The sequence below is a fragment of the Canis aureus genome, chromosome 9 (assembly GCF_053574225.1).
Source record: "Canis aureus isolate CA01 chromosome 9, VMU_Caureus_v.1.0, whole genome shotgun sequence".
NCBI classification, from domain to species: Eukaryota; Metazoa; Chordata; class Mammalia; order Carnivora; family Canidae; genus Canis; species Canis aureus.
Window position 1 is genome coordinate 10,297,256 of NC_135619.1, and position 24,946 is coordinate 10,322,201.

The window sequence follows — 24,946 nt, forward strand, 5'->3', positions numbered from 1 at the left end:
TTTTTGTTGTTGAATTTGAGGCATAGGTGTTTTGTTCCCTGTTGTTACACATAGAAAATTAAGCTTTGTTTTTAGGCCTTGAAAATAAAGTGGGAATAGAGTAAATTTAAAAGCTGCAGGGTACCATTAGAAATAAACAGAGGAATGTGAAATGTTGATTAAAGATCAAAGGATAGTAGCAGAATTAATTATCTGGAAGCTGTGAAATCACTTATAAACTGCATAAAGCCAAGGCAAGGGAATTGAAAACTTATTACTAATTAATTCTTAAAATACATTAATAAAATGGACAAGGCATATCATGATATTTTGGTGGAAATCTGACTTAGTGTCCACAATCATTTTTGAAAGGTATATGAATCAAGTGATTAAACTATTAAAAAACTAGCTTTAGAACTTGCACATCCAACCGGAAGACAGGTCATAATACAAGTGTAAGTGCTATGGAGTTACTAGGTTTGGGTGTAGAAATTATGAGGGAGTTAAAGTATTTACTATACTTGCATTTTGCTCTTCTTGTCTTCCAGGATACTGAAAATCAAAGTATATTTCCTTAATAATTTATATAGGGCACATCTAAGGAATTGATGGGATAGATTTTTCAGGAATCTTATATGAGGACTTATATGATGGCCTAGAGCCTTGTAAAATATAAATTTATTTAAAAGAAACCGTTCTACACATTTAGAGTATTACTCCAGATTTTTTTCTAATCCTGCATTAATGTTAAGTCATTACTATGATTAGGGATAGTGCTACAGAAAAAAGATGACCTATCTTTTTGGGGGTGTTCTTTAGTGAGTTCTGCTCTACAGTTGCATGTTTTGGAGGTATCTTCCTTATTCCTTATTGTCTCCAGTTTATTCCCCCAATTATCTTTTATCATATTATTCTTAGGCAAATTATTGGTCTTGATGGAACTTACTTCTCCAAATATTAATAATAAGGACAGCACACCATAAAATAGCTCTACTGATAGATAGTAGGCAAGATAAATACAATGGACAAAATGTAGATAAATGGTAAAAATAATATACATAGAATTTTCTATAACACAAGAATCAAATACTACCCCCATCATAAAATAGAAAATATGACTCTTAAAAAAATGAAGGCAATGAGAAATAATTGAGAACCAAGAAGAAAGAATATGATAGTAGGAAATAATAAGTTTTCACTTTAGTGAAAGATATTTAAAATCTAAATAAAGACATAAAATAAATGAAACAAATTAGAGCAATAAGGGTTAGGAAGGAAACACCTTAAAACTGAGTTAAGAAAATGGTTGCCAAGTTTGAAAAATCATATAATTTGCAGTAGATGAAACCTAGATTGATAAGTAAATAAATACATGTAAATAAATACATGTACCATGTAAGAGATGGTGATATATAAAGAAATTAGGCAAAAAATTTTTACAATTTTGGCATCATTGACGTACCTAAAAATTATTAACACTTATAGTGTTAAGGTAAAAATCTTAATCTCCATATCAAATGGCATATTTGTCCAAAGAGAGTAGATAGAATGCTCTGTGCTTTATCTGATATCCTTGTATAGTATTGAACTAATAGAGTAAAAAAGTATGTCCTTGGAAATCTCAGAGATCTCTACTTTCAATTCTCACCAAGGTAAAGCAAAAGTCCTATGAGTATTCAGGCAAAAAAAAAAAAAAAAAAAAAAAGGAAAAGATCTATATTCAATATAAGGTGACTAAGGAGCTTACACATCTTAAGGGAAAATGATCATGAACCAAGTATTTCTTCTTTTTGAAGGAGTTGAGGGGAGGGCAGCCAAGTTCTCATTTAAGTATAAAGAAGACAGTTGCAAACACATAAAGCCCTCAAAGATGGTATCATCCAAGCATTCCTGAAAAACAAAATGAAAATGTTAAAATTCAGCCAAGTGATGTAATATAAATTTAAAAAAGTCAGAGATGATAAAATTATGGTATAAAAAGAAGTATTTTCAGTAAGCATTGCATATATTTAATATATAGCAGAATGAAATATATTTCTATCAACAGGAAACTAGTGAAATAAAATATAGCAAAATAAAATATTGTACAGCCTTAAGAACAATGAACTATTTTTTTTTTCATACTAGTATGGAAAATTATCAAGGATGAATTGTTAAATAAAATTTCATCTTTCCATGAAAGTGTGGGTGTCTGAAATTCTACCATATATAAACTATGGGCATGTGTATTAGATAAAGTGACATAATCTACTTATTGAAATATATTGCCGAGAAAGTGGATAATGAACCAGAATAGACTTTTATGATTTGTGATATAACTACCCAAAGATAGATCAGCGGAAAGAGTCCTCTATGGTCATTCAGGAATGGATGCTGTTGGAGTCTTCTTTGCCTTTCTTAGCATGTGGTCTCTGTGGTCAGCATGAGCATTTCTATGCTACCTTGACAGAGAAAGAATAACACAGAGAAAATCAAATAATTTTATGGTCTAGAGCCTTAAAATGATACACAACACTTTCATTACCATTTCTGGATAGTAATCAAGTCTTATGCCTGCACATACCTGCAAATGAACCTGGGGAATGTATGTTCAAGGAGTAGAGAAAACAGCAGAAGCTGTTGGTTTCTTCCATGACATTCATGAAAAATAAATGAGGAAATATTTGAAAACTAAAAAAAAGTTATTGAAATGTGATCAAATCAAATTAGTTTTCCTTTTATGACTAGAAGGGAAGAGAGTATTAAGGCCATAGGATACAAGGGTACTATTCTGGAAGATGTGATGGAACATGTGGGAAGGAAAAGTTGAATGAAGAGTTCAATTGCAAATTTATCTGTTTTGGGTTTTGCAAATGCTGCTGCCACCCCTAGGAGGCACAACCACACTACTGGGTCACCTAACTTTGATCAACTCCATCATGTTCATCCCCAACATCATAAACAGTGAGTCTTTGGACCATATCTCCTTTGGGCTCAGCTCAAAGTCAGTGTTCTAAAGATAGCAGAAAACTTGTGCTCTGAGTACCAGGAAGAAAAGTTCTAAGGATTCCTGATTTCACAGTAGTATTCTGTGGTTTATGTGCCAAGGTGGTGACTTCTCATACCCTAATGGCACTCTGGTGGCAAATCCACCTGTGGGGAAAAATTTGATGAGAATTTCATCCTGAAGCATGGGGTCCTCCCTGGCATCTTGTCTATGGAAAATGCTGGACCCAACACAGTTTCCAGTTTTTCATCTGCATTGTTAAGACTGAGTGGTTGGAATGGTAAATGTGTTCTTTTGCAAGGTGAAGGAGTACATAAAATGCTGTCGAAGACATGGAGCACATTGGGTGTTACTGAACCCAAGTATGGCTACTGGTTACTTAGAAGATCATTACTCAAGAGACATATTGTGATTGGAAAGGAATTTAAGCTTTATTCAGGATGCTGACCTCCTCGGGAGAATGCAGACTCTTGTCCAAAAGCCATCTCCATCTCAGGTTTGTGCCTGGCCTGGGAGTTTATAAAGGGGTTTAGCCAAGAGACTGCAGTGTCCTATATAACATTTCTTGATCATGTGCAGACTTAATGATGCCAGGTACAAACATTATCTCAGTGCTCAAGGGTTGTGAAAGAGGGTTCAATTCTTGTTTTGTGATGTACAGGAATAATCTGTACTTTCTGCAAAAGAGGACAAGGTCTACAGATACACAAAGGGAGGTCAGGAAAATCATTTGTGTCACCTAACAGAAAAAGACATTTTGCTAAAATTTTTTTGCTGGGCTAATCAGAAAGCTGAGGCAAGTTCAAACAGACTTGTTTTCCTCTGTGGTATGCGAAAGTTCTAATTCTTCACTCCTCAAGGCCAGCAGTCTCCAGATCTTAAAGAAAGTTACTCCTGTTATGGATCAAGGGCGTTAAGTCAGCAAGTTAACCCTTAAGATTGGCTAGAATGCTGTCACAAGTTCATGAATGGCAAGATCAGCAAGATCACTGCTGACCACTATGACCATCTCTAAAAAATTTGACTTCTATTTTATCTCAGCCATCAGATTGTTCCTTTTGTGGCTCAGGAGAGCACCCCTCCACCTCTATCTGCTCTCAGTAGTCTATCTTTGTGCTGTCACTGCAGTTCTTTGGGTTCCATATTTTCCTTATTTCCCTCCAAGTCTAGCTAGATTGCAAGAGTTAAGTTTGTAATTAAAAAAGATGAACTAAACAACAGTTTAATTTTTTTAAACTATTCTGCAGTTTATACAAATCTGATCAAAGTACAAAACCATCTTGCAAATACCTCAAGCTATTTTGTAAAACATAAATTTTTGAATGAGTTCAATTATTTTGCTGTATGAAGAGAATTACTTGACCCTTTCCATACTATAAATTCTGAAATAGAGACATTGAAATTTATCTATATGTGTATGGATATTCAAATGATGACTCACTTTTTATTTATAGTTGATTTTCTTCTTGTGGATGGATGGTTTTTCAAATGCTGTATTCAAATATCAGGTTTGATCCCTCACTAAACTGAGAACTTACCTTGTAGGGAAATTATTCTTTCTCTTCAGCAGAATATCAATGTAGACAGTATACCTGCTGTTTAAAATCCCCATTTCTTACTCCTTTTTTTTGTCATTTATATCATATACCCATGAAAGTAAAATTATTGAACAACATAATTTTGAGCCCTGTTTAAATATAAGAAACTTTTTCTGAAAGATAGGATTTAAGGTACAAAACCATCTAGAGACTTAACAAAACATTAACATATTTTACATTATATCATGCTTTATTACTGCCTAGCACCTTATTTACAATAAAAAATAATGAGTTTTAGAGATATCTATTAAGGGATTTCATGAGAAATGACTTCATTCTTACTCTGAGACTAAATGTAGACAGCAGCACAGTATTCTTCAGGATAAATGAGTGTTTGATAGGATGATTATACCAGGAGGGATAACCTTCGCTGTGGTGCACAAAGATTCTTAGGCTCAGAAATCTAGTCAAATACAAATAGAAATATCCCTGAGAGACCTTTTCTGGCAATGGATGAGAGCTCTTTCCTTTAGGACATTCAGAGGTCACTGCTTACAATTTCACCAGCAACCAATGTCTATTTAAAGTGTCCCTTGTTAGAGAAATGATGGGGATATAGATTCTCCTCAAATGTAATTCCAAAAGATAGAAAGCACTGTCCAGAACAAGCAAAAAAGAATGTGGCAAATGTGTCTAACAGTATAAAACTGAGTACTTCTATATACTTGTAAATGAAGACTTCACAAATAAAAATGAATTTGATAGTCAAGCAGAAATGAAGACCTGAAGCTTAAAACCAAAAATATCCTGTGTGCTGAGAATCATCTCCACCCTTTCATTTCTAGAAGTGATCGTATATGTGACTTAAGTCTGAAGGATTATTTTGCAAGCCTTTTGTTGTTCTCTTAATTTTAAATTTTGGAGTATTAATGAATTGAACTGGGGATAAATAAGAGACTGCATATAGTAGCAAACCTAGGTACAATAAACTGTTCTACAATAATTACTTTGAGAAACTTTACTATTCCTAAAATTCACATGTGTATATAACCCCAGATCATTTTTAGAGTCACTTAGCATCCTTATACACCTTGGAGAACTCAGATAAGATTTTTTCCCCTGAAACTCATTAGAAGATATATAATGTGCATTTTGGGAGCTGAAGATCCAGAAGGGGGCTAGGTAAGAAGTGCAGCAAATTTAAAGCTGTTTCTAAAGCACTACTGATATGTGAATTCACTTATTGCAGTAGTGAGTTTACAGGCTATGTTGCAGAAAATTAGGACAATCTCTGGGGAATGTGAAAAGGCTCAGTTGAGGACTCCATTTTTCTTAGTGCCACATAAGTGACATCTCCATTATTTGCATGTAAACTACTGATCTTTTAAATTTTAATCAAATGATAATTGGAAAAAATTAAATGAACAAAAGTTTGTGTGCATGTGTGCGCATACATATATGTGTATGGCAGTGTTGCCAAAACCATTGATGAAAGACTTTTTTAAATTGAATATAGTTATCTGCTGTACTCAATAGAAAAGTGATTTCTTAACAGTCATTCCCTTAAATCCATATTTCTTTCAATGTTGGAATTATTACAAATGAGACATTTTACATCATCTTCCTCCTGCTTCCACACTAGGAATTGAGTAAACATTTGACAGGTAACAGGAGAATCTTGCATTCTTTTCAGTACAGTTATTCTAATACTTGTCTGTGATAATTATAAGTATTTTACCCAGTTTCCTAGACCTAGTTATGAAATCCTTCTTCAGTTGCACATTCTCACTGGTTCTCTTTCTCTCTCATTCTTATGTTGACTTTTTACCGGCTTTACTCTATATTCTCCAAATCCAAATCTAAAATCTATTTAAAATAATTGGGTCGGGCATATTTTCAAACTATTTATTCTCTCTGTACATTTTATGTAGAACTAGCAATATAGACATATTGTCTATGTATACAAAACAGGGTTAAATCAGAATGTTTCTTTTGCTTATAAGACATCTATTCAATGAGGAATGATCTAAGTTGGTCAGAAGGACCCAGAAATCTCAGAGAATGAATAATTCTTCAGAGTATCCTCCTTTACTTGAGAACTCAGCACATGTTTGAGGTCAGGGGCACGTGGATCTCTAGCTCAGGAGAGTTTAGCTCAGACTTAGAATTCTCAATTGATGGTGATCCTTTGAAATAATAAGCATGGGGAAGTAAAAACATTTCCACCTATTTAATTAAGATGCATTTCCTTTACTGCAAAAAGGTAAATTTATATCTAATAAAGACAGGCACTTTCTACTGAGAATTTCAACTATCATTAAATTTCATAAATGCTTTCTAATTATTTTTTCAAATTTGGATTTTCTAAATGCATACCATTTCCCCAAACTGTGTATATTTGTAATTTTTATAAAGTGTTATTATAGGGAACTGAGTGAGGAAAAATTAGAGAGGAGACAAACCATGAGAGACTTCTAACTCTGGGAAACGAGCAAAGGGTTGAGGAAGGGGAGGTGGAGGGGCATTGGGGTAACTGAGTGATGGGCACTGAGGGGGGCACTTGATGGGATAAGCACTGGGTGCTATACTATATGTTGGCAAATTAAACTTCAATAAAAACAAATTTAAAAAATAATAAAATTTTGTACAAAAAATGTTATTATAGGCTTTCTATTTTGTTCTTCACAGATTGGAAGGCAAATGTAATTCTGTTCATTTTACAGGTGAATAAAAAAAGAGAGAGAGAGGGAGACTCAGCTTAAATAGTTGATCATGGGACATACCTAAAAGACACTTAGCCTGATTCCAATTCACTGCTATTTAACTATGTAGTTATTTTCATTTCATATTCTGATGTTTACTCATGGTCAATCATGTATTTTTAAAATAAACTTGTAAAAACATAAAGTAATATAAAAGGTAATGAGTTCCTTAAAAATATCTAAGTTTTCCTATGTATGAGGAAACATGAAGGAATACACGAATAAAACAATATAGATTCATTCTGGGTAGGATATATGTCAGTTTAACATGAGACAGGCCTTTTAGGAAAGTTCTGTTATATTCCTAGTCCACGCCCCCCTAGCAGAGCATTTGATCATTTGCAGTATGAAATATCGCTTCTTTGAGGCCCTACCCGTAGTAAGCAGCAGAACAGGGCGTTGTGGATGCTGGGTTAGTCTCAAACTATTCTTAGAGAGATTCATTTTATCTATTATTTTGTTTGCTTTGTGAACTGTTTGTATTACCTTTTCTTTATCATTTAAAATCTTCAAGGTTCAAAAATATGTGAACCCATTTTGTGCGTTTCAGCATTACTCAAGTTCTGAAGCTTTTAGTCATGTCATGTTGTCCATGAAATATTTGATAGATGTGCTTTTTTCTTGAGCATCATATTTGCTTCTACAAACATATCTGAAAGAATGAGGAAATTGTAATTTTCATCATAACTGACAGGACTGGCAGACACTTCTCTCAATTGACTCCGTGCATATTTTTGATACACATAGTTTACGAAAGCAGCATTTATTTGTTTATAATCTTAAATTCTCAGATCAGCAAAACAGATTATAACAGACTTGTTCAAAATTAAATGAAAGTGGGGCAGCCCGGTGGCTCAGCAGTTTAGCACCTGCCTTCGGCCCAGGGTGTGATCCTGGAGTCCTGGGATTGAGTCCCGCGTCGGGCTCCCTGCATGGAGCCCGCTTCTCCCTCTGCCTGTGTCTCTGCCTCTCTCTCTCTCTTTCTCCCTCAAGAATAAATAAATAAAATCTTTTAAAAAAATTAAATGAAAGTGGCATTCAAATTATTTAAGAATAAAACACTCCGTATTTTATTGTACGAAGTTGAAAGTATTTGAAGCAACAAAAATGATGCAGTTAGAAGAAAGCAAAGCTGATAAACACTGTGAGTTAAACACTGTGTTAATAGTGTACACACTGCTTTAAATACACATTACTAAGCTGCCTTAATATCAAAGACTATTCTGCTTTGTAGGTTCAAGGTAGTATACTGCTTTATGTTTCAAGTTTCAGCTTGGTGAAAATTGAATCAGCAGAGTTGCAAAATCAAATTTATCATAAAAGTGATAACTGACCATTAACTACTATGTAATGCTGTAAACGTGACCCTATCACAAAACTACAAGATGGCCTCTTCTAGAACATGACAAACAGTTAGGAGGAACAGGAAAAGTCAGTGTATTTGTCACTAGGAACAAGAAAGATAAAAGGAACATGATCTTCTGCTGTTTCATTGTTTTCTTCACAATTTTAAGACACGCACTGTGCTCTTAATGGCAAATGCCTAGAGGAATAGTGCCTTCATTTTAAATTACAGCTATGTACGTTTAAGACATTGTATCGGCATTTTAAAGGAGTTACTTTTCTATAGTAGATATTTTGTTTTAAGTGCAGCAAAAGGCCAAGCTCAAATTCATTCCTAATGAGCCATGTGTTAATGTCAAAGTCTCTGCTGTCCACTCAAATGCCAAAGAACACATCTGACTTTATAATGAGCCAAACAGTTGTCTCTTCATAATCTCCGTTAGCCTTCTGTTAGATAGCTGCATCCAAAATTTATAACACAGTGATGGAGATTGTTGCTGTAATGGCTGAAAGCCAATCAAAGATGTAAAACTTCTTATATTATGTCAGTATTACTACCAGGTCTTTACCATTCTATCTCAACATCAAATAAACTGACCCAACAAATTCCAAATGAAATCTTGCCTGCTTTTAATCTACTCTGTATACTAGTGGGGGAGAGATCAAAATCAGATGACAGGCAACAAGGCAGTCAGCCAGTGGCAGGGTGGTTGGAATATAGGTGAAAGTCTGAAATGGCACTTCTAAATCTTTCTTTTCTCTGGAGAACACCCATTCCAACTAACCTCCTAATTTCTTAGACTTTTAGGTCTTAAATTATTTGGTTCCTGATTGGACACTTGCTGACATTCAAAAAGTTTAATGTTTATCTTTTTTATTGTCTAGATAATATGTCACACCTGCTTAACATGAACATAAATGCCTTTACATAGTCATGGATAATGAAAAGGATATCTAAAAATAAGGGGGTTTGAAAGTGTTCTGGGTGACATGTCATACATACACAGAGTTGTGAATTGAAATTAGATATATAATTCAGGCAAATCTATAAAATTGAGGGATATTCACATTTTTGTTTCATTGCCTAGTGAGTCAGTCTTATTGATATAAGTTTCTGGATAGATTTTTCAAGTATTTACCCTTAAGTTTAGTAGGGAAATTAGAGTATTCATACATTAAGTTGAAAAATATTTTACTTTAGTAGTGAAAGAAATACATAGAAACACATCAAAAGAAAACCAAGAGATGAGTAGAAAAACTAACATAAAGATTAAATGCAGTTAAATGTTACTGTCTTTGATTGATGAGACTATAAGAATTTTTACTTGTATTTTCTAAATTGTCTGTAATGAGACTGCATTTTTTAAAAGTTTCAGTTGAAGTAAATGAATGTTCAACCTCTGGCACCACACAAATTAAGCCTGATAGTGGGTTCTACTCAATGAAAAAGGGGGCAAGTATATTAAAATAATGTCACTGAGTACCTTTGCTATGTGTTTCAGAATCTTAGTTTTTAAACAAGATTTTTTAAAACGTGTTTTAGTAAAAAACTTACCAACTAAAATGATAGCTTATATACAATTTCTTTCATGTATATGTTGATAAAATATGTAATTTTAAATAATATCAAATATAACAAGTACTTAAGAATTAATATAACAAAAAATATGCAGAACCTAAATTTGTAGGACAAGCTACTTCTAAAATTGGTATGAAACTGCAAAGGAACAAAATAGCAGAGATGGTTTTGAAAAAGGCAAAAACTAGAGATTTATTTTATCAGCTATCAAAACTAATCACCAAACTATTGTGATTATGGCAGTGTTGGCAAAGAACAGAATGTAATTGTTGAAGAGATCAATTTACTTCAAAGCTGAAATGATACATCTCCAGATGAGGAATAAGGGTGAGTGAAGGGTAAGTGAAGAGTGAGAGAGACTTACTCTCAAATCTGTACCTTTGACTCTGATTGTTCCCTAGAATTACAGATTCATATATCCAGGCTGTATATTAGGCCACATCATTTTGTTATCTAATATTCACCTCAAATTTAGCATGTTCTAAAAAAAGAACTTGATTTCTTATAGTTTTCTTTCACATCTATATTTCTCTCAGTAAATGATTTTACAGTCCCATTCAAACTGTCCCCTTTACAGTCTTATTTCCTTTGTTTTTCTCATTCCATCAGTTTCTATTTCTTTCTTCTCTACCACTGCCAGCTAGTCAGAACTACTACATTTATCTTTTGCATAAAACAAAGCAATTGTTTCCTAATTGATTTCCTGATTCCCCTCTTGCCCATCTTTTTACAATTTGTTCTCAGCATAACAGACTTGCATTTAAAAAACAAAAATCACACTTCTGTACAAAATAATAATAAACCTAAGAAAATAATTATCACCTTTCCAACCTCTACACCCTCTTTCTCTTACCTTTACTGTACTACTAATACCAGATTCAGTATGATTTTTTTATTCTTTTTCTAATTTCATGAATATACATAGCTTCTATCTTAAATCCTTTGAACAAGCTATCCTCTTTACCTGGAATATCCTTTACCTTGATCCTTATTGGCTGTATCCTTATTGTTGTGATTATAGCTGTCATGTTATTCCCTCTACCTGGTTAATCAATTTAAAGTAAAATCCTGTATACCTTGGCAAATAAGAAAAAGAGTCAAACCAAGATAAAATATTAGACCAGGCACACTGAGAAGATACTTTCTCTGAAAAGGCAGATGCCAAAGGGAAAAACTTATTAATAGTAGTATTCCTCTTTTGGAAGTTTGTCTCAGATTGGAATAAAATAATTGCAAGTTTTTCACATATTTTTAGTAGCTGTATTGGCATAGGACCTTGACACCAATACTTTCTATTACCATACTAACCTGAGTCTCTTGTGTTTGGATCTTGATTGTCCTTTTGCCTTTTGTTCAAATTATAATAGTTGTAATGAGTACAACTTTTGATCTTTATTCTAGCTGGAATTTATATAGTCAGAATATTTTGCTTTAATTGAATCTCCTTTGCAACTATATTAATGAAAAATAGTATATAGCAAACACTACTTACTTTTTTTTATTAGGAAAACCACAGCCTATTCAAATAATGTAGATTTATTTACAGCTTATATTGCCACTATTTTTTTTAAAATATTTTATTTATTTATGCATGAGAGACAGAGAGAGAGGGAGGCAGAGACACAGGCAGAGGGAGAAGCAGGCTCCACGCAGGGATCCTGCAGCAGGCTTCCGGGTCTTCAGGATCATGCCCTGGGCGGAAGGTGGCGCTAAACCACTGAGCTACCGGGGCTCCCCTATTGCCACTATTTAATATATTCTAATAATTGCTAATAAACCAATATTAAAGCAATAGAAGAATAAATGTTTCAGGATAAGCAGCATTCTAATTCTAACTATGATTCAAAATTATAATTCCGTGTTTGTAACTAGTTCCCTCTAGGAAAAAAAAAACGGTTTTTGTTGTGTTATGACAATGCAATGTAAATCATATTAAATCTGTGTTTTAGATTTATGTTCTAATGAATAACTTGTGATAGAAGACAATTAGACAATTCAAGAAAATGCTTAGCATCAATTATAAAAGTGTAGTAAATATAAATAATTATCAAGTACATCTAATATTTTATCCAGCACTACATTTGAGGATACAGTAGAACTATTAATCATAATGAGAAGTTGTAAATTACTATTTGATTTTCTTTCTTTTTCCTTTTTGCTTTTTGCCTAGCAATTGTTTTTGTATTCCCATCCTGAATCATTCTGCATATTCAGACAGTCCAATATGAATTGTTCTTCTTTTTTTTTTTTTAATATTTTATTTATTTATTCGAGAGATAGAGAGAGAGAGAGAGGCAGAGACACAGGCAGAGGGAGAAGCAGGCTCCATGCACCAGGAGCCCAACGTGGGATTCGATCCCGGGTCTCCAGGATCGCGCCCTGGGGCCAAAGGCAGGCGCTAAACCGCTGCGCCACCCAGGGATCCCTGAATTGTTCTTCTTATATGAAGATTTAAATATTTAAGAAATGAAGAATGAGATCTTACCAGCTCTCTGTAATACTCATATAAGTATATGCATATGGATCTATTTAATTACCATAAATATTTGTGTATTTACCACATATCTTTAAAACAAGATTATAACACTTTCAAAATATCAGTATTTTTATAAATATTTTCTCTTTAAACTAAGAGCATTTAGGATAACATTCTTAAAATACTCTAATGCAATAATCATGTATTAAGTAACATTACTGAGCAATGTAAATGATATTTGGTAAGTAATTTTGCATTTTATGCTGTTAAAAATTTTCAATGCACTATCCTTTCCAAAAATACCCTAAATCTCATATTTTAAGTTGCGGCTACTTGATGGTATAGCTCATATTTTACATTTAAAAAGCATTAAAGTTCAGTATAACTATTTTATGGGATGGATCAATCACTTAAGAGTTTTGATGTGGATTATCATCCAAATACACTTCTTTAGAATCAAAGGATCAGCCTTGGCAAAAAAGTTGTTTTAAATCATATGCAGCAATTAAAGATACGGTATTTAGATGTATGACTGTCATATATACTTAAAAAATCCTTTTTTAAAAAATATTTTATTTATTTATTCATGAGAGATACAGAGAGAGAGAGAGAGAGAGGCAGAGACACAGGCAGAGAGAGAAGCAGGCTCCATACAGGGAGCCCCATGTGGGACTCGATCCTGGGTCTCCCAGATCATGCCCTGGGCTGAAGGCGGTGCTAAACCGCTGAGCCACCAGGGCTGCCCATATACTGAACAAATCCTAACAAACAGTAAAAATATCAACCTAGATCTATATTAATGATATACAGAGTAACCACTGTAGAAGACTAGAGGAATCCAGTTACATCTGTGCTATATTCTTGAAATCTATCTCAGCTAATTTTCCATCTATTCCCTGAACTATACTGGTTGAAAGCTGAAACCCTGGACTAGGCTTCCCTATTTCAAATCTCTAGTCTATTACTTAATAGTTGTTTTATTTTTGATAATTTACTAATTTTTCTGCAGTTCAACTTTCCATTTATAAGGCAGAAATAACAATGGTGTCTAACTCTGTGGTTTGAATATTTGTGTCCCCCTCAGAATTCTTATATTGAAATATTAACTCCAGAAGATGATGGCATTAGGAGCTGGAGCTTTTGGGAAGTGCTTAGGTTATGAGAATAGCTCCGATTCTTCCATAATGTTGGAAATTTAAGATCATAAGACCCCACAAAGAGAAGATGTTATAATGTCTCACAAAGGATGAAATAATGCAGCTTTTATATCCTGTAATTTTCCTCCATTTGGTGCTGTTTCTTATATTTAGAAAGGGCAGATATCATAGGACTAGGAAACTATCATTTATAGCTTTTAGAAAGCTTATACAATTGAGATTTAGGTCTAGTTATATTGTCATTCGCATAATATTTCTTAGGCCATAAGTCATTCAACTTTTTTAACATTCTGTTAGCTAAACAAACAAACAAAAAAACCCTGTCTTATTTTATTTTTCTCATTGTGATAAGTGTACTCCTCAAATCCCATCACCTATTTCCCAGATCCCTCCATCCACCTCCCTTCTGGTAACCATCAGTTTGTTCTCCATAGTTAAAGTCTGTTTCTTGATTTGTCTCTCCCTCTTTTTTTTCCTTTGCCTATTTCTTGTGTTTCCTAAATTCCACATATGAGTGAATCATATATTCATCATTATCTGACTGGCTTATTTCACTTAGCATTATACTCTCTAGCTTTTTCCATGTTGTTGCAAATCGGAAGATTTTGTTCTTTTTTATGGCTGAATAATATTGCATGAGATAGATAGATAGATAGATAGATAGATAGATAGATAGATAGATCGATCTTACATCTTTTTCCACTCATCAATTGATGGGCTTCTTTCATAGTTTGGCTCTTATAAATAATACTGCAATAAACATAGGGGTGTATGTATCCCTTTGGATTACTGTTTTTATATTTTTGGGGTAAATACCTAGTAGTGCAATTACTGGATCATATGATAGTTCTTTTAACTTTTTGAGGAACCTCTATACCGTTTTCCACATTGGCTGCACCAGTTTTCATTCCTACCAACAGTGCACCAGGGTTCCTTTTCCTCCACATCCTTGCAAACTCTCATTGCTTCTTGTATTGTTGATTTTAGCCATTCTGACACCTCTGATTTGCAGTTCCCTAACGATGAGTGATGTTGAGCATCTTTTCATGTGGCTGTTGGCTTTCTATATGTCTTCTTTGGAGAAATATCTATTCCTGTCTTCTGCCCATTTTTAATCGCATTATTTGATTTTTGAGTGTTGACTTTTACACGTTCTTAATAAATTTTGGATGCTAACCCTTTATTGGATATGTCATTTGCAAATATCTTCTCCCAATTCCATAGGTTTGCCTTTTAGCTTTGTTGATTATTTCCTTTACTGTGCAGAAGCCTTTTGTTTTGATGTAGTCCGAGAGTTTATTTTTACTTTTGTTTCCTTTTTCTCAGGAGACATATCTAAAAAAATGTTGCTACTGCCTGTGCTCTCTTCAAGGATTTTAATGGTTTCAGGTCTCACATTTAGGTCTTTAATCTATTTTGAATTCATTTTTAGTGTATAGCGAAAGAAAGAGGTCCAGTTTCATTCTTTTGCATGTTGTTGCCTATTTTTCTGACTTTTTAAAAATATGTATTTATTTATTTATTCCTGAGAGACACAGAGACAGAAGAAGAGACACAAGCAGAGGGAGAAGCAGGCTCCATGCAGGGAGCCTGAAGCAGGACTCGATTCCAGGACCCCAGGATCATGCCCTGAGCCAAAGGCAGATGCTTAACCTTGTTGTCTATTTTTCCTAGCACCATTTGTTGGAGAGACTTTTTTTTTTCCTATTGTATATCCATTCCTCTATTGTCAAAGATTAATTGACCATATAATGATGGGTTTATTTCTGTTTTTTTAATTCTATTCCATTGATCTTTGTGTCTATTTTTATGCATACCAGCATACTGGTTTTTTGTTGTTGTTTTAAGTAGGCAGCATGGTGCCCAACATGGAGCCCAATGTGGGGCTCAAACTCATGACCCTGAGATCAGGACCTGAACTGAGATCAAGAGTCAATGCTTAACCAACTGAGCCACCCAGGTACCCCAGTACCATGCTGTTTTAATTACTCCTGCTTTGTAATATAACTGAAAGTCTGGAATTGTGATATGTCCAGTTTTGTTTTTTAATTCTGTCTTAATTTTTACTACTCTGGGACCTTACAATCTATATTTTGGGTGTGGTAAGTCATTAATTTTTACATCGATGGCATCAGCTGATTGATTTTTTTTTCTTAGCTCATTTATTTCTTAAGTATGCATGGCAATTAGGAGATTCCAAGCTCCATAGAAAATTGCCCGCAACACAAATCTACAATGTTCAAGTTAATAATGTACCTTGTGAGGATATATGCATATAAAGAAGCAGTGTGGTTATCTACTCACAACATTTATTCATATATTCAATGATTGGTTTTTGATAGGCCTATGATAGGCCAAGCACTGTTAGGCATATTGCAGAAACAACTGAAAGCAACAACAGTACAAACAAGCTCCCTGTCTTCTTGAACTAGAGAGAGAAGTATATAAGCAGATGCATAAACAAGATCATTTCAGTGTGATGAGTGGTATGAAAGATACTAGAGAGGGTGACTAGAAAGGGAGAAGAAAGAAAAAAGGAAGGAAAGTTATCTTCAATGAGGTTTAGGTCAGACTTCTTTGAAGAGAGAACATTTGAACTGAGAACTGATTAATGAGATGGATCTAAGTCACATGAAGATTTGGGCAAGAGTGTTCCAAGCTAAGGGAACACTTAGTCATGCTAATAAAATAATAATAATGTGGATAAGGGGTATAAAGAAGCTATTTGTTCATTGTGGCTATAACAGAATGGGGAAGAAAATCTTAACAGGAGATGAAATAAGTGGAGTAGGAAGAACCATATTTTGAAGTCTCCTGAGCTATGATAAGGTCTTTGGATTTATTCCTAATCATAAGAATATTTTAATTTCCTGGAACTAGATAGATAGCTCAATTTTAATTAATTAAAACAAATAGGTAACATGGAACAAAATTGCTTTAAAAAAAAAAAAAACTTTCTTTCACAGTCACTAACCTTGACATTATCAATGGTCAATGAATTGTGGCCACTTCATATCTTCAAAAATTGCCATGTATTCTGACAACTATTTCTGTACCTTGCCAAATTCAGCGCCAAATGCTTCTGTTTCTCTTACACATTAATAAAATTAAAAACATCTGAACAACTTTTTATCTTGGATTCTTTTTTTTTTTTTAATTTTATTTATTTATTCATGAGAAACACACACACACACACACACACACACACAGAGACATAGGCAGAGGGAGAAGCAGGGAGACCAATGTGGGACTCATCCTGGGACTCCAGGTTCAAGCCCTGGGCTGAAGGCAGCGCTAAACCGCTGAGCCACCCGGGCTGCCCCTCATTTTTGCCATCATTATTTTTTAATTCCTAACTGCTCCTTTTTGCCCTGTGAATATTACGTTTTTATGTAGCATACTGTTTTAACCTCAGGAATCCAGAAAAGTTGGATTTCTGTATCCCCTTTTCCAATGAGGATGTTGAACGCCTTTCAGAAACATACATACCATAAACCCCCTGCCCCCACCAACTAAGAGCTAAAACACTAGTCTGGGTTACTGGTGAAAGAGAACCTAACTGACTCTTAGTTTGGAATTTCTAAAAATTTGAACAAACCAATCTAGAGAAGTATTATAAAGGTTTTTGTTGGTAGTGGTAGTGGTGTGTGTTTTAAGCTGTTTCAGTGGGTAACTTCCACAAGTAAGGACTCAAACTTAAAAATTTTCATAATAGTATTTTATATAAAGTGTCTTTCATAGAGTACTTGCTCAGTAAATATTTGAATATATAAGAAAATATATTTTAGTTCTTACACTTCTAAGGCGTTCCTGATTCGTTCCTTGCCTGCCTTTTGTAATGCCAAATTATACCTGTAGTTGTAGTGATCAACAACTGTTCATGTAGTTCTTGCTCAGCTGAAAGTCCTTACCTACATTTTTTGGCTGTCTTCTTGATATTGACTTCTATTTTAGTTTATTCATATTCACATTTAATATGCTGATGTGACTGACCATTCAAATTTTAGAGGCATGCTCTTATTTCATACTTTTCTATGGCCAACATTCAACAAATACAGGTATAGTGAAAAGATTTTATATGTTTCCTGTTTGGTCACTAGATGGTTTTGGCTTAGTTCTGTTTTTGCTAGATTCTTATCTTGCTAGGATTAATTGAGGGTACTATGCAAATAACTTTAAAATAAAAGATGTATCTGGGTTTTTTTACCCAAAATGAACACTTGAGAAACATAATGATTTTGATGCATTTGTTAATTACAATATATCTTTTAAGCCATTGTTAACTAGACTACCTTTAAGATTTTCTTCTTTTCTGTCAAAAATTTAGCTGAGCTTATGTAATATATGTAATTCTAGTAGGAAGTGAAGAATTTAATTCTGTAATTATCATTTCCTCTGACATTTTAATAAAAATGTTTCACCTGGGCACTTGTATTTATGGCAATCCTAATTATAGCGCTTAATAACCATTACTCTAAGTAGTCTGTTATATATTAATATTCACTCATAGATTGTGAGCATCTTAATGGTCTTCATCATTTGTCCATTCTAGTTGTGCCAATAAAAGCATTATATTTTTCTGGAACATAAAGTGTGCTCAGTAAATGCTGGTTGAAGATGTGAATGAATGAGAAAACCATATTAAAATTTACATCAATATTGGAGGAAAGTTACATGGCATTCTATCTTTAAAAATAATGAATACTTTTTTTCAGAACTTCAAGGACAGTAACTTTAATCCTTTCTAAAGACAAAGTGCAATATATTGTTTTCTCATCTTTTATGCATACTGATATTTTCAACTATTCATTACATGTCTTTGTCAGTTCTCCACTAGCATTCTAATTCTCATCGATATCGGCCAGGTGACTGGGTGTACCTGGGGAGATACCAACAATGGACACTTCAACCTCGCTGGAAGGGACCTTACATCATGATCCTGACCACTCCCACCACTCTCAAGGTCGACAGGATTACTCCCTGGGTCCACTACACCCACGTCCGGCCAGCTGACCCACACGCTGTTCTCAAGGACTTTGTTCCAGAATGGAAAAGCCAACCGAACAAGGACAATCCCCTAAAGCTAAGACTGCGCCGTTCTCACTTATTTCCCACCTCCGAGACTCCCTAGTCTGAGGTTGTCTTTCAAAATAGAAGGGGATTAGACTTAGTCTTCTTACAACAAAGGGTGTGTGGGGGGGATTATGTGCTGCCTTAAACGTAAGATGTTGCTTCTTACCTGGAATGTAAATGGGAGCGAGAATAGCAACAAGGTTGGTTAGAATCCTGGTTTAATCATTTCCCCTGGCTCACTCTGAGAGCAACCTGGACCCATGATTGGGTCCTTCCTTAGGTTCCTCTGAGAGGGGGAAATGTGGAGGCTGAGAAAATTAAGGCCATTCCACTTTAAGTTCAATGTTATCACAAGTACAGCCATCCCAGGCCCCTGTGAATAAGAGCTGAACTTTACCTTACTTCAGTTACAGGAAGAAAACAGCTTACAGCTTAACGTCCTAGAAAGCCCCTATTAGAATGAGAACAGAGCCCAAGCCAAGGGCAGGAAGCCCCTATTAGAATGAGAACAGAGCCCAAGCCAAGGGCAGGAAGCCCCTATTAGAATAAGAACAGAGCCCAAGCCAAGGGCAGGAAGCCCCTATTAGAATAAGAACAGAGCTCAAGCCCTTGAAAGCCCCATATCAAAATGTAAACAGAACTTGAGAAATTCCTCCACCCCTTCTGAAGATCCCCTAGATCTTCAGCCTATAAAACTAAGCTGAAACCCACCTCGGGGTCCAAGTCCCTGCTCTGCTGTGTTGGGTACACTTGGACCCAACTTGAGCTTGTAAATAAACCCTTGTGTGTTTGAAAAAAAAAATTTTCTGATAAATAATATCTGGTCCTCTTGATTTATTCTAATTTCTCATCTGGCTTTATAGTTTCATTTTTTGAGAATTTTGATTTTGCCAATTAAATATTCAGATTTTTCTTAAAATATACCTTTGGCATAATAATTTCAGTATTTTATACAGTATTTTCAGTATTTATAATTTCAGTGTTATTTGGCATAATAAATTCAGTATTTACAATAAAAGGCATATATGTAACAAGTTTCTTCTATAGTCAACTCTCATCATTTTTCTTTGATGCATTAGGACCTAAATAAAATACTATTTATTATTATTTCCAGTATATGGTAGTCCTTTATGTAATGCTGTTAAAATTCTTTCTGAGCGTTCATTTTTCTTCATTAATTTAACTTTTTTGAATTTTTGTTATGTATTTTTGGTTTTTTTCTTCCAAGTTTTTATTTAAACTCAGGTTAGTTAAAGTACAATGTAATATTAGTTTCAGGTGTAGAATTTAGTGATTCAGCACTTCTATGTAATATGCCTGGTGCTCATCATAAGTGCCCTCCTTAATCCCTATCACCTGTTAACCCATAGGCTGACTACCTCCCCTCTTGCAACCATCAGTTTGTTCCCTATAGTTAAGAGTCTGTTTCATGGTCTTCCTCTTTTTTCCCCTCCTATATTCATTTGTTTTGTTTCTTAAATTCTGCATATGAGTGAAATCATATGGTATTTGTCTTTCTCTGAATGACTTACTCACTTAGCATAATACTCTCTAGCTCTATCCATGCCATTGCAAATGGCAAGATTTCATTCTATTTATGGGTAATACTCCATTTCATATATTTTTATGTATGATTTTTTAATTTTAATTTTTTTAATTAATGCCAGATAGTATATGGGGTGTGTGTGTATATATATCTAGATAGATAGATAGAGATATATATATACACCACTTATTCCTTATCCATTCATCAATTGGTAGACATTCGGGCTCTTTGCATAATTTGAGTATTGTAGGTAATGCTGCTATAAACATTGGGGTGCATGTATCCCTTAGAATTAATATTTTTATCTCTTTTAAGTAAATTCTTTGTATTGCAATTGCTGGATCTAGGGTAGTTATATTTTTAACTTTTTGAGGAATATCCATACTGTTTTCCAGAGTGGCTGCACTAGTTTGCATTTGCACTGCAGGGCAAGGACAGTTCCCCTTTCCCACATCCTCCCCAACATTATTGTTTCTTATATTGTTGGTTTTAGCCATTCTGAAAGGTGGGAGGTGATATCTCATTGTACTTTTAATTTGTATCTCTGATTTAATTTGTATTTTAAATTATTTTAAATTATTTTAAATTAAATTTAAATTAAATTGATTTAATTTGATTTTAATTTGTATCTCTGATATTGAGCATCTTTTCAAGTGTCTTCTAGCAATCTGGATGTCTTCTTTGGAAAAATATCTATTTATGTCTTCTGCCCATTTTAAAATTATATTATTTTTGGGAGTGTTGAGCTTGATAAGTTCTTTATATATTTGATATTAACCCTTTGTTGGATAAGTCATTTGGAAATATCTTCTGCAATTCCACAGGTTGCCTTTTAGTTTTGTTGATTATTTCTTTTACTGTGCAAAAGCTTTTTATTTTGATATAGTACCAATAGTTGATTTTTGCTGTTTCCCTAGTCACAGGAGGCCTATCTGGTAAGAAGTTGCTATGGCTGGTGTCAAAGAGGTTGCTGTCTATAATCTCCTCTAGGATTTTAATGGTTTCAGATCTCACATTTAGGCCTTTAGTCAATTTTGAATTTGTTTTTGTGTATGATGAGAGAAAGTGGTCCAGTTCCATTCTTTTGCATGTTGTTGTCCAGTTTCCTATACACCATTTGTTGAAGAGACTGTCTTTTTCCCATTGGATATTCTTTGTTGAAGATTAATTTACCATAGAGTTCTGGGTTCATTTCTGGGTTTTCTATTCAGTTCTTTTGATCTGTGTGTCTATTTTTGTGCCAGTACTGTACTGTGTTCAGTACTACAATATTATAATATAACTCAAAGTCTGGAATTGTGATGCCTCCAGCTTTGCTTTTCTTTTTCAAAAATGCTTTGACTATTTGAGGTCTTCTGTGGTTCCATACAAATTGTAGGATTGTTTGTTCTAGCTCTGTAAAAACTGCTGTTGGCATTCTAAAATAGATTGAATTAAATGTGTAGATTACTTTGGGTGGTATAAATATTTTAACAGTATTTGTTAATCCAGTCCATGAGCATGGAATGTTTTTCCCTTTCTTTGTGTCATCTTCAATTTCTTTCATAAGTATGTTATAATTTTCAAAGTACAGATCTTTTACCTCTTTGGCTAGGTTTATTCATAGGTATCGTATTCTTTTTGGATCAATTGTAAATGGGACCAATTCCTTCAGTTTTCTTTCTGCTACTTCACAATTGGTATATAGAAATGCAGCAGATTTATGTATGCTGATTTTATATCCTGCTACTTTACTGAATTTGTATATCAGTTCTAGCAATTTTTGGTGGAGTCTTTTGGGTTTTATAGAGAGAATATCATGTTATCTGCAAAGAAAAGAAGTTTGTCTTCTTCCTTCCTGTCTTCTCATCTCTCTCTCAATTTTTTACTCATTTACAACTCATGCCTTTTATTTCTTTGTGTTGTCTGATTACTCTGGTTCGAACTTCCAGTACTGTATCAAATAGTCTTGGTGAGAGTGGACATCCCTGTCTTATTCCTTTCCTCATTAATTTAAATTTTATTCTATGTTTTGTGCTTTTATCTATTTCTGTTTTCTTGATTTATAAATGTCACAAACATGGGTTTGTATATTTGTGTATTTTTAAAACAGTCTTCTTCAAGTTGTTCTCTATCACTTTGTGTAGGAGAACCTTTGTACAATGATGTAATTTTAAGCACCTAAATGCCATGCAATAGCTGTCTATTTCTTACTCTGCCACTCTTTTGATTTCCTCAAAACAAACAAACAAAAACAGAGAAATCCAAAAAACTGGTAGTAGAATTTCTCTACTATCACTAGAGATTCTCAAGGGTACCTTAATCCACAATAACTCATTTTGATCTTGAAATATTTTTAGAGCTAAAAAGGAAGAAAGAGATTTATTTATATTCCTTTCTTGCTGTTGCTTTGTATTGCCATGACAACTAATAGGCTTGTATTTTTTTTGTTCACTCTTTTCTCATTTCAATTTGTACAATTAAAACTCCTATAAAACATATATCTATCAAAGTAATAAACAAAATCCTGATATTGGAAGTTCCGACTCTTGGAATGTTTTAGACTTTAAATACTGAAGTATTTGAGTTTTTCTTTTATTATTTACATGAGGGCAGGCGCAATTTTTAACTCATTTACAACTCATGCCTAGCTTAGGTCTTGTTACATATTAGGTGCTAAATAAAAGTTTTTCAGTAGTGTATACATCTAGATATTAATAAATCATATGACCATCAGAATTCTTGTTTTAATTTCAAGCATTTAATCAGGCTTATAATTATAAGATAACCAATCTGTAAGTCATCTATTGCTGTATCTTCTATGATCTAACATCAATAAATATGAAAACAAATTAAAATTATATGATTTACAGTTACTCTTTAAAATATTTAAGAGATTTAAAGGTCTGTGCTCCTTGGTTAGTCTATTAGGAGTTTAGTAAATACTTTATCAAAGAGAAGCAGCGGGGCATTCCTGGACTTATTTCTCCAGGAGAGAGAGGTTCTCTTTTAACTTCATTTCTTTCAGTTTGCATATTTCAAATGTTCTTCCTTTTTTAGTTGTTTTGTATTAAAATTCCAACTGCTTCTACATGGGGTTACATTTTCAACCTTCACTTAACTAAAAGTTTACTTTCTACAATCTCTATTTCTAATATTTTTTTTTTTTTTTATTTATGACAGTCACACAGAGAGAGAGAGAGAGGCAGAGACACAGGCAGAGGGAGAAGCAGGCTCCATGCACCGGGAGCCCGATGTGGGATTCGATCCCGGGTCTCCAGGATCGCGCCCTGGGCCAAAGGCAGGCGCTAAACCACTGCGCCACCCAGGGATCCCTCTATTTCTAAATATTCACAAAGTTTACTTTGATTTTTCTATACTTATTTTTTTAGTTCACATTTTCAAGGTTTTATTAGGCTCAGGGAGTATGTGAACATTGAATTTTATTTATGTATGTTTTATTTACTTTTATTTTTAACAGACTAGGTTTGATTATAACTCTTTACTATATTTGATCCACATCTCATCAGTCCCTCTTATCTTCTTAAATAGTTACTTTAGTAGAAGTCTACATGAAATAATCTAAAAAACATTCTATAGTATAAGTATAATTAACTAAATGTGATTTTTTTCCATAAGCCCATTCCAAATTTTATATTCCAAAGGAAGAATAAAATTGAACTGAATTTGGAGAAAATTGTAGTCACAAGGCAATTATGTTATAGTAATTTCAATATATGAAAATATTCATTATTATCTATATAAGGCAATATATATAAAGTTAATAATATAATGGAAATTATGCAGTATAATCTAGTAACTCATTTAAGTACAGTGGTATACCGCAGTGTTTTAAAAGCTAAGATCTTTGTTATTTACCTATAGAGTTTGAAACTCAAAGTGAAACATATTTTCTGCATCTTCATGTTAACTGAATTACCACCTCTCCACTAGGAAGATAATGTATAAGTGTAAAAACACATTCCTCTTTAAAAATCCTAAGTTCTAGAACTGTTTTGTGGGCAGCCCGGTGGCTCAGCAGTTTAGCGCAGCCTTTGGCCCAGGGCATGATCCTGGGAGCCCTGCCCATGTCTCTGCTTCTCTCTCTCTCTCTCTCTCTCTCTCTGTCTCTCATGAATAAATAAAATCTTAAAAAAAGAAAGAATTGTTTTATTTAATATTGTATCTTTAACTTTGATTTTGTTGAAAACAACTGACTTTTCCAACAACAATAAAATATGTGGATGGAATTATGTTTCAAGCACAAAATGCTAAATATTTGACTGCATTTCTTAAATTCTCTCTCCTCCCCCAAGTGCTTTAAAATAGCGACATTGAATTTAATTCTATAGCTTGATATTTAAACACATGCTCTTTTAGCAAAGACATTGAAGGTTCTGAAAAGAAAATCTGTACTGTTCTTCTCATTCCACTTCCACCCTACCCACTTTCCATCTCCAACCTGCCTTTCTAATGCTGCTAATTGCTGTTTATATGATTCTATACATTTCTTTGATTATATAAACA

At 33.9% G+C, this 24,946-nt stretch overlaps 1 protein-coding gene and 1 long non-coding RNA gene across 29 annotated transcripts in view; one reads left to right on the plus strand and one right to left on the minus strand.

Moving 5' to 3' along the window:
- Nucleotides 1-24,946, plus strand: part of LOC144320383 (uncharacterized) — a 232,843-nt gene that overhangs the window by 78,913 nt on the left and 128,984 nt on the right. For 2 of the 27 annotated variants that reach the window (XM_077908864.1, XM_077908858.1), the window contains one exon: nt 18,687-19,931. The exons of 23 other annotated variants lie outside the window; for them this stretch is intronic. The gene's annotated coding sequence lies outside the window, so the exon portion shown is untranslated. Of the gene's footprint in view, nt 1-18,647; nt 19,932-24,946 lie in introns of those variants that run through there. 2 more of the 27 variants (XM_077908862.1, XM_077908855.1) reach the window with 1 other exon arrangement.
- Nucleotides 1,268-24,946, minus strand: part of LOC144320384 (uncharacterized) — a 95,656-nt gene continuing 71,977 nt past the window's right edge. Inside the window, exons 1-3 of one of the 2 annotated variants that reach the window (XR_013385916.1) lie at nt 7,752-7,896; nt 2,302-2,420; nt 1,268-1,869 (exon numbers count right to left, since the gene is read on the minus strand). This is a non-coding gene — a long non-coding RNA (uncharacterized LOC144320384). Of the gene's footprint in view, nt 1,870-2,301; nt 2,421-7,751; nt 7,897-24,946 lie in introns of those variants that run through there. The other variant, XR_013385917.1, reaches the window with a different exon arrangement.